A 13,382-nucleotide genomic window follows, 5' to 3' on the forward strand; every position below is an offset into this window, starting at 1 on the left:
TGGAGATGAGTTTGCTATTTGGCACAGCTTTTGCATCAATAAAGCAAGTAAAAGGTGTGAAAGATAAAAAAAAAGGGTGAAAGTGTGAAAAGTGAATTGGCCAAATTGAGGTGCATATAAAGTTTTTGCTTTCTTTCAATTCACTAATGGGGCTCATTTGAATCAGGTGAATTGAGTTCTGCTTTTGGAAACTGGGTTAAGAAGGGGTGCACCGGTCCTGGAGGTACTGCAATACCAGGTCAATGCGTGGAGTGGACAGAGCAAGATTTTTTCCATCTCCTTGTTCTAAAAATCCATTTAATATATGGTCCCCAGAGAGGGGACGTATCAGATATTAAACTGATAAGAACAGATTTAATTTTTTTTTTTTTCTGTTTATCAGTAGGACTTCAAAATAACAAAGGTGATCGCCTCCCGTTGCCTGGGAACCGTCCAGGCACAAGAGGGCTATGTGTCACCAGAAGGCGCACACACTTCCTCAAGGCCGGCAGACGTGCAATCCCAGGCACCTTCCAGTACCGACCAAGGTAGCGTCCTCCGAAACTACACTTGATCTTAGCCAAAAGGCCGAGAAGCTATAACCCGAATTGGTTACGGCCTTGAGTGGCACCCTGGCCTATACCGGACACATCTTAGGGAGAGGGAGACAAACCCACGCCTACAGAAGACATTTTGTCACCCAAGCCAACCCTTGAAAAGGCTGTTTTGCAGAGCAAAAACAAGAAGAATGATGCTTTTTGCAGCCGCCGCCCACTGCAATTAATCTGAATAACTCCTCCTCCTCCAAGCACCTCCCCTCCCCCTTGCAGTCTTTCCAATTCATGATACAAAAAGACGGACGGACAGGACAGGACAGGACAGGCTGCCTGACTTTCCGTCACTGCCACCCTTTGCCATCCTTGCCCGTAGAAAGCCCTTTCATCATCCCCAAACCCTAATCTTTTCCCTTCCCTTCCCAGCTGCGTCTCACTCCCTTTCATTAGGAAGTGAGCGCAGCCTTTTCTCCGTTCTGCACATGCGCGACGTTAAACACAAATGCGCAGGCGTGCGTTCCATTAGCCTCACTGCATTCCACTCCCATACAGGAAGTGGGCGCAGCTATTACTACGGTCGCACATAAAAGAACCCACGGCCACCACTGCACACAGCTGACTCCACCACAGGACACCCACTTCTACACCAACGCAGGTAAGACAGGATCGGCACCTCTATGCTCCCGTTACAATCAGGCTCAGTCACCATGTGATAACGCTCTCAACTCTTTAGTTGCAGGCTCCCCTTGCTTCACCTCCACTGGCTGTGCTGCCATTTCCTCTCCCACCTGGAAGGTATACTTTATTCCACTATTTTCCTGTTTCTCTCTTCCCCCTTTTCCCATAACCTACTTTTATCTGCATTTGTGGGGTATCTATATGCTATTTACATCATAGTTTTATTCATTAATATGGAAGGGAAGAGTGCCCATGAGAGTGTTGAACTGCGGAGAGCAAGAGATTAAGCTGCTCCGATTTGCCACCATTGATAAGCTGTTCTCAGTAGATACACATGCTATCCAAACAGCAGCATCCACCATTGCTTCAGCCCACCCATTCAGTGACAGCTCACCAAGTCAGCCAGAGGAGTGGTGTAAGGAATTACACGTAGGCACTGACTCCACACCTTCACATCACAAGAAGGGGGTCTACAGGCTAGTGCAAGAATACGAGCAAGTCTTCAGCAAACATCCGCTAGACTTTTGAAGAATAAAAGGGGTCAAACACTACATCCCCACAAGTGCACACCCACCCATCAAAGAGAGATATAAGCCAAAACTACCTGCACATTACCAGTGTACCAAGGACATGTTGAGCAACATGAAGGAGGCTGGGGTTATCCGTGACAGTTGTAGCCTCTGGGCAGCTCCGTTGGTCCTGTTAAAGAAGAAGGACAGCACCACTCCCCTGTATTGAGGAATAGCTAGCTGCATTGAGAACTGCAAATTATTTTTCTACCCTTGATCTCACTAGTCGCTATTGGCAAGTGTCCGTTGCTGAGGCAGACCGGGAGAAGACCGCCTTTGCCACCCCGATGGGTCTCTGCGAGTTCAAAAGCATGCCCTTCGAGCTGTGCAATTTGCCAGGAACCTTCCAGAGGCTGATGGAATGCTGCTTGGGACACCGAAACTTTGAAACGGTACTGCTATACCTTTATGATGTTATTGTTTATTCTAAAGCAAACAAGATTTTAGGGTGTATAAAAAGGGAGATTAGATCCGGTGATCCCAACGTATTGTTAACCCTCTATAAATCACTTGTAAGGCCACATCTGGAATATGGGGTAAAGTCCTGAGCAGGTTGATAACCATTGGTTTGAGCATGGTAGGGTGTAGTGCGCATCTTCCTGCATCGGTAAAAGCTGCAGAAGTCCTTGAAGATTTCCGCTTCAAAGGCAGTGCCTTGATCTGTGAGGACTCTCTCTGAGTAGCCATGAGGTCTGCATAAGTGTGCTTGGAAGACCTTCGCTGCAGTATGGGCCATTAGATCTTTGACTTGTACCACAACCATAAATCTCGAGTAGTTGTCTACCATCGTAAGTGCATACGTGAGCTCGCCTCGATATTCTGCAACAAAACTCCCTTTTTCGATTTCAGTTTCAGCAAACACTCCTCTTCCTGTAGAAAATATTTATCATTACCTAAGACAGTCATTCTAATGCATGACAATATTAAGGCAATTTAGTTAAAACTTGTTTTAACTCACCTTTAAGGGGATTGATGTATTTCATGGTCAATCCAGGTTTGTCAGTGATGGCACTGACATAATGTATGGCGTCTTTTTCGGGCGTTATCCTTTGCCTTTTCATTGTGAAAATCCAGTTGCCTATATCAAAGCAAATTCTACTACTTGTAAAGTATGCAGAAAATGAAATGTAGAACATATAACATCAACTGCTTAGGAACGCATCATAGGTTAGTACTTAAAAGGATATTGTCATGTTCTAGTCATAATGCAAGCTGGACATTTTTCATGTTACCCTGTAATCGCCGGCCTGTTCTAATGCTCACAAGCCAAGATATAGGCTCAGCTGCTAAGGCTTCCCTCTGCCTTCTGAATGAAACTTGAATATGTCTGGCTCACTGTGTATATAGCAGGTGCTCAGAAAAAATAAGAGTCAATTCAATAGAAATAGCTCTGGCACACTATAGTGATCAATAACGTAAGAAAAGAACTCTTGGAATGCTGAAAATTCTTTATTTGTGCAAAAGGATAATTCATCCAACGTTTCGACCTTGTTTTTAGGTCTTTATCAAGGATAAAGTTATCTAAGATCATAAAGGGTTACAAAACCATATAAACACGTAATTAGTACATAGTACAACATAACAGTACAATATATTGCTACTTGAGAGTACAATGGGTCAAATGACCATGATGCACATACAAAACATTTTTCCAAAGCCATAGTGAAAACATTTGTACTGAGGAAAGAAAATTTCCACATGACCTATCTGGAGAAACATTCTGGATCAAACAACCAAAAATAGTCAAGCAGGTAAATACACACCTATATGGATAACAGGATGATATGTGTTCAATTGTATAGCGTCATTGCCATTAAGGTACAAATGGAAAACTTGCAATCCTATATAGTGAAGGAAATGAACACATATCATATCAAAGAACACAGGAACATGGGTGTGAGAAAAACCTCAATGTTTATACTTTGTTCTTTATAATGGTGTGAACATGTATATGTCTCAGTACCTTATGCACTTGAGAATTCTAGTGAGTAGATGATGAAAGCCTATTTCAGAACTGGAATCGGTAAATAATTGTAGGTGGAATCTAAATGAAAAGATGGTACAAGTGTTATCATGACACGTGGGCTATAACACAATGGACCGTGTGACAAAGAAGAAAGGAGAGAAAGAAGAGGAAGAAAATGCAACTACCTGTAACATTACGTGATAGTCACTGGTAAGTATCACTTGACAATTCAAGTGAAAAAGGATTCCTTTATTAAAGGGTTCTCAGTCGCCTCAGGATCATGAAATACTAGGGTAAATGATATGAGAATGGGTAAGAAGCACCACTAAAGGAAATATGAGATGCAGGACATATATCTATAAACCCCTGAACTACATGATAGAAATAAAAAGAAGAAAAAAGAAAAAAAAGAAGAAAGAAGAAGAACACATAGAATGCGGAAAGAGAATGGGTACAACTACCTGAGTTACTGCAGGGAGGCCCCTGGTTGGTATTGTGAGGGTTAGTGGAATTCCTTCACTGAAGGGTTCTCAGTTGCCTCAGGTTCGTGAAAAATGCTATAGACAAATAATGCCCGGAGAAAAGGGGTTCATATACAGCGAATAATGGTAATACAAGGTACATGTGTCACATGTAATAGTATATATATATATATTGTACTAAGCTCTACACCAGAAATAGAAAGTAGTCCCTCTGCCTTCTGTCTAGGTGCCCTGAGTTATGTCCTGTAAACTGTCACAGCGACCCAGACACACATGTGTAGTAGGGGAATATCCCTGCTGAGATGCCAGTGCTAGAGCACTCGTTTGCTGTGGAGTTGAACGCTATGTGAGCAGTTCTTACCTTCAATGAGCAGAAGTCTCTTTTTTCAGATTTCAATATCTCTGTGGGTATCTGGCAGAAATATGGAATACTCTTTACTGCTAAGACCCTGTACACCACTCCCACTAAAGGGGGCTTTACACGCTGCGACATCGCTAATGCGGAGTCGTTGGGGTCACGGAATTTGTGACGCACATCCGGCCGCATTAGCGATGTTGCTGCGTGTGACACCGATGAGCGATTTTGCATCGTTGCAAAAACGTGCAAAATCGCTCATCGGTGACATGGGTCTCCATTCTCGATTATCGTTACTGCAGCAGTAACGATGTAGTTCGTCGCTCCTGCGGCAGCACACATCGCTCCGTGTGACACCGCAGAAACGAGGAACCTCTCCTTACCTGCCTCCCAGCCGCTATGAGGAAGGAAGGAGGTGGGCGGGATGTTCCGGCCACTCATCTCCGCCCCTTCGCTGCTATTGGGCGGTCGCTCAGTGACGTCGCTGTGACGCCGCACGGACCGCCCCCTTAGAAAGGAGGCGGTTCGCCGGTCACAGCGACGTCGCCGGGCAGGTAAGTATGTGTGACGGGTCTGGTCAGTGTTGTGCAGCATGGGCAGCGATTTGCCCGTGTCGCGCAACAGATGGGGGCGGGTATCCACACTAGCGATATCGGGACCGATATCGCAGTGTGTAAAGTAGCCTTTTATAAACTGTGTAAAGGATTTTAAGTAAAAATCCACAATAAACCAGCGCTAGATGGGTTTTTATAATTTTATTAATAGACCACAAATAAAAAAATTTTTGCTATCCTTGTTTCAAGACAGAGTATTTGATAATATACAATACACTGATTATTACTAAAACCAAGGACCACATAAAACAAGGACCACATAAAATAAAAAATGAAAGTAATGAGAATAAAATTCTTTTGTATAACCAATTAACTTCGAGGTGATACAATATTCACATTGATTTAGTTTTACCAGTCTAATGTAATGCCCCGGCCGGTGGCATATATTTTGTTTGGTTAATAATTTAGACTTATACAATGAAAGATGTACTATACCACCCCTGGCTAACTTACAAGTTTTAAGTTGTACAATATAAGTTTGCGACGTTATATTCGCCCCCAGGGCCTGGGGGAATAAACCTCACAACAACTTGACCGCAAAAAACACCCCGGATTTCTCCGTTGATTAGGCTGGAACCGCTATGTACAGGATTGACCTGTTAGACTTCCAGAGCGGACGTTTTGAGGCCAGTGGCCGCGACTAGTGCTGGCTCTGGGGGAGATGTATGGTTACCGACATCCCTCTTTACAGAGCCTTTATAACACTTCACAAGGCCACAAACCAGCCGGTCCCGTATTCTCCCAAATGTACTTTCGAAATCAAGCAGTACGAAGCCACTGAAAGCACCAAGATGTTGGCTGCGGACAACAATAAGATCAGCGGTAACTACTCAGCCTCTCCAGCGGGCAGTCCAGACCGTATCCAGTGTCAGCTGACTGATTCCACACAGGAGGAAGTTGCTTGGCAGGTTAGCACCACACAAGGCTCCGATCCGCTTCCAAACGAGCAATGCAGAACCGCTGGAGGTACCAATGTATCCTGGTTGCAGACAAAGGAAATGTCAGCGGTAACCTCTCAACCTCTCCAGCAGGCAATCCGTACCGTGTCCAGTGGAAGCCGGTTGATTCCACACGAGGGAGAGATTACTTGGCAGGTTATCACCGCACAGGTGAGGTAGGCAAAAACAGAGTCCTGATCCGACGCGCGTTTCGGGGGCGTGTAACGGCCCCCTTCCTCAAGGATAACTCAGCTGTTGCCTAGAGCACTATTTATGCATACATTTAATTGGTTATAATTTGCATAAAATTAAACAATGTTTAAATTCAACCAACATTCAATGACCACTACATATATCAATTTGTGAAAGACCGTTCATAATAGCCATATAATATAATTATGTGCAAAGGTTTTTCTAAAGGTTTTTCTAAAAAGACCTATATATAGCCTTGCTTGTATCATCATATACTGGGAAGACAATGTGTATATATGCATATGCTTTTTTACAACAATAAATTTAACAAAAGGACATCATAAAGGTGTAATATAAATTTGCTATAATATGAAAAGCCCCTTATATCTACATCAACCTTGGGCAAGTGAAGCACCAATTTTAATATATATTATGCATATATACACATATATCTCCATGACAATCGCTTTTTTTTTTTTTTTTTTTTTTTTCCTTCTCTCCGTATTATTATCAGTACCTATTACTCCTCTACCTATAAAAATATAAATTAATTAAAAGCAAACAGTTCTATATCATTATTGAGTCCATATGGTTTCAAGGTGTTCAATTCAAAAATCCATTGGCTTTCTGCTCGTGACATTTTTTTAATGAAATCGCCACCTCTCCAATCCTTAGTTATTTTTTGTACGCCCCATACTTGGGATCCTTTAAAGGACCCTCCATGTTTTAACACATAATGTCTGGATAGGGGGTGCTTAGTACATTTATTTTTAACACTTCTAATGTGCTCACCCACCCTTTTCCATAGGGGTCTAATAGTTCTCCCAATGTATTTTTTCTGACAGGGACATTGAATGCAATATACTACTCCCTTTGATTGACATGTAATAAATTCTCTAATCATGACTTCTGACTGCCCCTGTAAGAAGGATTTCCGTGAAATATTTTTTGTATTCTTACATACTATACAGCTTTTGCATGGAAAAAAACCTTTCAGGCCAAATAATCCTCCCTTATTAGGTGCTGTAAGATTACGTATGGTGGGTGCCACTAAATTGCCAATATTGTTTGCCTTCCTATATATGAATATAACGTCGCAAACTTATATTGTACAACTTAAAACTTGTAAGTTAGCCAGGGGTGGTATAGTACATCTTTCATTGTATAAGTCTAAATTATTAACCAAACAAAATATATGCCACCGGCCGGGGCATTACATTAGACTGGTAAAACTAAATCAATGTGAATATTGTATCACCTCGAAGTTAATTGGTTATACAAAAGAATTTTATTCTCATTACTTTCATTTTTTATTTTATGTGGTCCTTGTTTTATGTGGTCCTTGGTTTTAGTAATAATCAGTGTATTGTATATTATCAAATACTCTGTCTTGAAACAAGGATAGCAAAAAATTTTTTATTTGTGGTCTATTAATAAAATTATAAAAACCCATCTAGCGCTGGTTTATTGTGGATTTTTACTTAAAATCCTTTACACAGTTTATTAAAGGCTACTTTACACACTGCGATATCGGTCCCGATATCGCTAGTGTGGATACCCGCCCCCATCTGTTGCGCGACACGGGCAAATCGCTGCCCATGCTGCACAACACCGACCAGACCCGTCACACATACTTACCTGCCCGGCGACGTCGCTGTGACCGGCGAACCGCCTCCTTTCTAAGGGGGCGGTCCGTGCGGCGTCACAGCGACGTCACTGAGCGACCGCCCAATAGCAGCGGAGGGGCGGAGATGAGTGGCCGGAACATCCCGCCCACCTCCTTCCTTCCTCATAGCGGCTGGGAGGCAGGTAAGGAGAGGTTCCTCGTTTCTGCGGTGTCACACGGAGCGATGTGTGCTGCCGCAGGAGCGACGAACTACATCGTTACTGCTGCAGTAACGATAATCGAGAATGGAGACCCATGTCACCGATGAGCGATTTTGCACGTTTTTGCAGCGATGCAAAATCGCTCATCGGTGTCACACGCAGCAACATCGCTAATGCGGCCGGATGTGCGTCACAAATTCCGTGACCCCAACGACTCCGCATTAGCGATGTCGCAGCGTGTAAAGCCCCCTTTAGTGGGAGTGGTGTACAGGGTCTTAGCAGTAAAGAGTATTCCATATTTCTGCCAGATACCCACAGAGATATTGAAATCTGAAAAAAGAGACTTCTGCTCATTGAAGGTAAGAACTGCTCACATAGCGTTCAACTCCACAGCAAACGAGTGCTCTAGCACTGGCATCTCAGCAGGGATATTCCCCTACTACACATGTGTGTCTGGGTCCCTGTGACAGTTTACAGGACATAACTCAGGGCACCTAGACAGAAGGCAGAGGGACTACTTTCTATTTCTGGTGTAGAGCTTAGTACAATATATATATATATACTATTACATGTGACACATGTACCTTGTATTACCATTATTCGCTGTATATGAACCCCTTTTCTCCGGGCATTATTTGTCTATAGCATTTTTCACGAACCTGAGGCAACTGAGAACCCTTCAGTGAAGGAATTCCACTAACCCTCACAATACCAACCAGGGGCCTCCCTGCAGTAACTCAGGTAGTTGTACCCATTCTCTTTCCGCATTCTATGTGTTCTTCTTCTTTCTTCTTTTTTTTCTTTTTTCTTCTTTTTATTTCTATCATGTAGTTCAGGGGTTTATAGATATATGTCCTGCATCTCATATTTCCTTTAGTGGTGCTTCTTACCCATTCTCATATCATTTACCCTAGTATTTCATGATCCTGAGGCGACTGAGAACCCTTTAATAAAGGAATCCTTTTTCACTTGAATTGTCAAGTGATACTTACCAGTGACTATCACGTAATGTTACAGGTAGTTGCATTTTCTTCCTCTTCTTTCTCTCCTTTCTTCTTTGTCACACGGTCCATTGTGTTATAGCCCACGTGTCATGATAACACTTGTACCATCTTTTCATTTAGATTCCACCTACAATTATTTACCGATTCCAGTTCTGAAATAAAAAAAATTGTTTAAAAGAACAGAGAGTCCTCAGTGGTTGATACCTTTTAATGGCTAACTGAAAAGATGGTAATAATTGCATTTGGATAAGAAAAATATGTCGCTGTCCAGTTGTGCGCGTTTCTTCAGAAGTGTCTTTAGTTCCATAAAGATGCGGTACATTCTGGTATCCTCCATTTTGATACAAGTAAAATATATCTTTGTACCGTGTTAGCCAGTAGAGATAAAAAAAATTGTTTAAAAGAACAGAGAGTCCTCAGTGGTTGATACCTTCGATTAATAGTGTAATAAAGCAAAGCAGCGCTGGGTAATACACCGCAATCTGCTGTGCAGGAGCGCAGCCGCAGTGCCAAGGTTTAAGGCTCATTTAAGATTATCCTTGGAAAGCTAAAAGAAACCATGGACTGTCTGAACAGGCTGCGATCACCCGATGAATTAGCACAATGATGTTTTGTGCTGCACAAATCCTCATTGCTCTGCGCAGCGTATCATCCTGTGTACAGGACAGGCACTACTGAGAACAATGCCGGTGGGGGTCACTTTGTGCCCTAGGGAGCCTGTATAAATGGACCCTTAGCTCCTTATACAACCACTGAGGACTCTCTGTTCTTTTAAACAATTTTTTTTATCTCTACTGGCTAACACGGTACAAAGATATATTTTACTTGTATCAGTTCTGAAATAGGCTTTCATGATCTACTCACTAGAATTCTCAAGTGCATAAGGTACTGAGACATATACATGTTCACACCATTATAAAGAACAAAGTATAAACATTGAGGTTTTTCTCACACCCATGTTCCTGTGTTCTTTGATATGATATGTGTTCATTTCCTTCACTATATAGGATTGCAAGTTTTCCATTTGTACCTTAATGGCAATGACGCTATACAATTGAACACATATCATCCTGTTATCCATATAGGTGTGTATTTACCTGCTTGACTATTTTTGGTTGTTTGATCCAGAATGTTTCTCCAGATAGGTCATGTGGAAATTTTCTTTCCTCAGTACAAATGTTTTCACTATGGCTTTGGAAAAATTTTTTGTATGTGCATCATGGTCATTTGACCCATTGTACTCTCAAGTAGCAATATATTGTACTGTTATGTTGTACTATGTACTAATTACGTGTTTATATGGTTTTGTAACCCTTTATGATCTTAGATAACTTTATCCTTGATAAAGACCTAAAAACAAGGTCGAAACGTTGGATGAATTATCCTTTTGCACAAATAAAGAATTTTCAGCATTCCAAGAGTTCTTTTCTTACGTTATTGATCACTATAGTGTGCCAGAGCTATTTCTATTGAATTGACTCTTATTTTTTCTGAGCACCTGCTATATACACAGTGAGCCAGACATATTCAAGTTTCATTCAGAAGGCAGAGGGAAGCCTTAGCAGCTGAGCCTATATCTTGGCTTGTGAGCATTAGAACAGGCCGGCGATTACAGGGTAACATGAAAAATGTCCAGCTTGCATTATGACTAGAACATGACAATATCCTTTTAAGTACTAACCTATGATGCGTTCCTAAGCAGTTGATGTTATATGTTCTACATTTCATTTTCTGCATACTTTACAAGTAGTAGAATTTGCTTTGATATAGGCAACTGGATTTTCACAATGAAAAGGCAAAGGATAACGCCCGAAAAAGACGCCATACATTATGTCAGTGCCATCACTGACAAACCTGGATTGACCATGAAATACATCAATCCCCTTAAAGGTGAGTTAAAACAAGTTTTAACTAAATTGCCTTAATATTGTCATGCATTAGAATGACTGTCTTAGGTAATGATAAATATTTTCTACAGGAAGAGGAGTGTTTGCTGAAACTGAAATCGAAAAAGGGAGTTTTGTTGCAGAATATCGAGGCGAGCTCACGTATGCACTTACGATGGTAGACAACTACTCGAGATTTATGGTTGTGGTACAAGTCAAAGATCTAATGGCCCATACTGCAGCGAAGGTCTTCCAAGCACACTTATGCAGACCTCATGGCTACTCAGAGAGAGTCCTCACAGATCAAGGCACAGCCTTTGAAGCGGAAATCTTCAAGGACTTCTGCAGCTTTTACCGATGCAGGAAGATGCGCACTACACCCTACCATGCTCAAACCAATGGTTATCAACCTGCTCAGGACTTTACCCCATATTCCAGATGTGGCCTTACAAGTGATTTATAGAGGGGTAACAATACGTTGGGATCACCGGATCTAATCTCCCTTTTTATACACCCTAAAATCTTGTTTGCTTTAGAATAAACAATAACATCATAAAGGTATAGCAGTACCGTTTCAAAGTTTCGGTGTCCCAAGCAGCATTCCATCAGCCTCTGGAAGGTTCCTGGCAAATTGCACAGCTCGAAGGGCATGCTTTTGAACTCGCAGAGACCCATCGGGGTGGCAAAGGCGGTCTTCTCCCGGTCTGCCTCAGCAACGGACACTTGCCAATAGCGACTAGTGAGATCAAGGGTAGAAAAATAATTTGCAGTTCTCAATGCAGCTAGCTATTCCTCAATACAGGGGAGTGGTGCTGTCCTTCTTCTTTAACAGGACCAACGGAGCTGCCCAGAGGCTACAACTGTCACGGATAACCCCAGCCTCCTTCATGTTGCTCAACATGTCCTTGGTACACTGGTAATGTGCAGGTAGTTTTGGCTTATATCTCTCTTTGATGGGTGGGTGTGCACTTGTGGGGATGTAGTGTTTGACCCCTTTTATTCTTCAAAAGTCTAGCGGATGTTTGCTGAAGACTTGCTCGTATTCTTGCACTAGCCTGTAGACCCCCTTCTTGTGATGTGAAGGTGTGGAGTCAGTGCCTACGTGTAATTCCTTACACCACTCCTATGGCTGACTTGGTGAGCTGTCACTGAATGGGTGGGCTGAAGCAATGGTGGATGCTGCTGTTTGGATAGCATGTGTATCTACTGAGAACAGCTTATCAATGGTGGCAAATCGGAGCAGCTTAATTTCTTGCTCTCCGCAGTTCAACACTCTCATGGGCACTCTTCCCTTCCATATTAATGAATAAAACTATGATGTAAATAGCATATAGATACCCCACAAATGTAGATAAAAGTAGGTTATGGGAAAAGGGGGAAGAGAGAAACAGGAAAATAGTGGAATAAAGTATACCTTCCAGGTGGGAGAGGAAATGGCAGCACAGCCAGTGGAGGTGAAGCAAGGGGAGCCTGCAACTAAAGAGTTGAGAGCGTTATCACATGGTGACTGAGCCTGATTGTAACGGGAGCATAGAGGTGCCGATCCTGTCTTACCTGCGTTGGTGTAGAAGTGGGTGTCCTGTGGTGGAGTCAGCTATGTGCAGTGGTGGCCGTGGGTTCTTTTATGTGCGACCGTAGTAATAGCTGCGCCCACTTCCTGTATGGGAGTGGAATGCAGTGAGGGTAATGGAACGCACGCCTGCGCATTTGTGTTTAACGTCGCGCATGTGCAGAACGGAGAAAAGGCTGCGCTCACTTCCTAATGAAAGGGAGTGAGACACATCTGGGAAGGGAAGGGAAAAGATTAGGGTTTGGGGATGATGAAAGGGCTTTCTACGGACAAGGATGGCAAAGGGTGGCAGTGACGGAAAGTCAGGCAGCCTGTCCTGTCCTGTCCTGTCCGTCCGTCTTTTTGTATCATGAATTGGAAAGACTGCAAGGGGGAGGGGAGGTGCTTGTGTCCAAAAGGAGGAGTTATTCAGATTCATTGCATTGGGCGGCGGCTGCAAAAAGCACCATTCTTCTTGTTTTTGCTCTGCAAAACAGCCTTTTCAAGGGTTGGCTTGGGTGACAAAATGTCTTCTGTAGGCGTGGGTTTGTCTCCCTCTCCCTAAGATGTGTCCGGTATAGGCCAGGGTGCCACTCAAGGCCGTAACCAATTCGGGTTATAGCTTCTCGGCCTTTTGGCTAAGATCAAGTGTAGTTTCGGAGGACGCTACCTTGGTCGGTACTGGAAGGTGCCTGGGATTGCACGTCTGCCGGCCTTGAGGAAGTGTGTGCGCCTTCTGGTGACACATAGCCCTCTTGTGCCTGGACGGTTCCCAGGCAACGGGAGGCG

General features: G+C 43.0%; 1 pseudogene; it reads right to left on the reverse strand.

Annotated features, from left to right (window-relative positions):
- Positions 1-201: 201 nt before the first annotated feature.
- On the reverse strand, positions 202-408 carry LOC142266248 (U2 spliceosomal RNA; annotated as a pseudogene).
- Positions 409-13,382: the final 12,974 nt, after the last annotated feature.

This window comes from Anomaloglossus baeobatrachus, unplaced genomic scaffold (genome assembly GCF_048569485.1).
Source record: "Anomaloglossus baeobatrachus isolate aAnoBae1 unplaced genomic scaffold, aAnoBae1.hap1 Scaffold_284, whole genome shotgun sequence".
Taxonomy (NCBI): Eukaryota; Metazoa; Chordata; class Amphibia; order Anura; family Aromobatidae; genus Anomaloglossus; species Anomaloglossus baeobatrachus.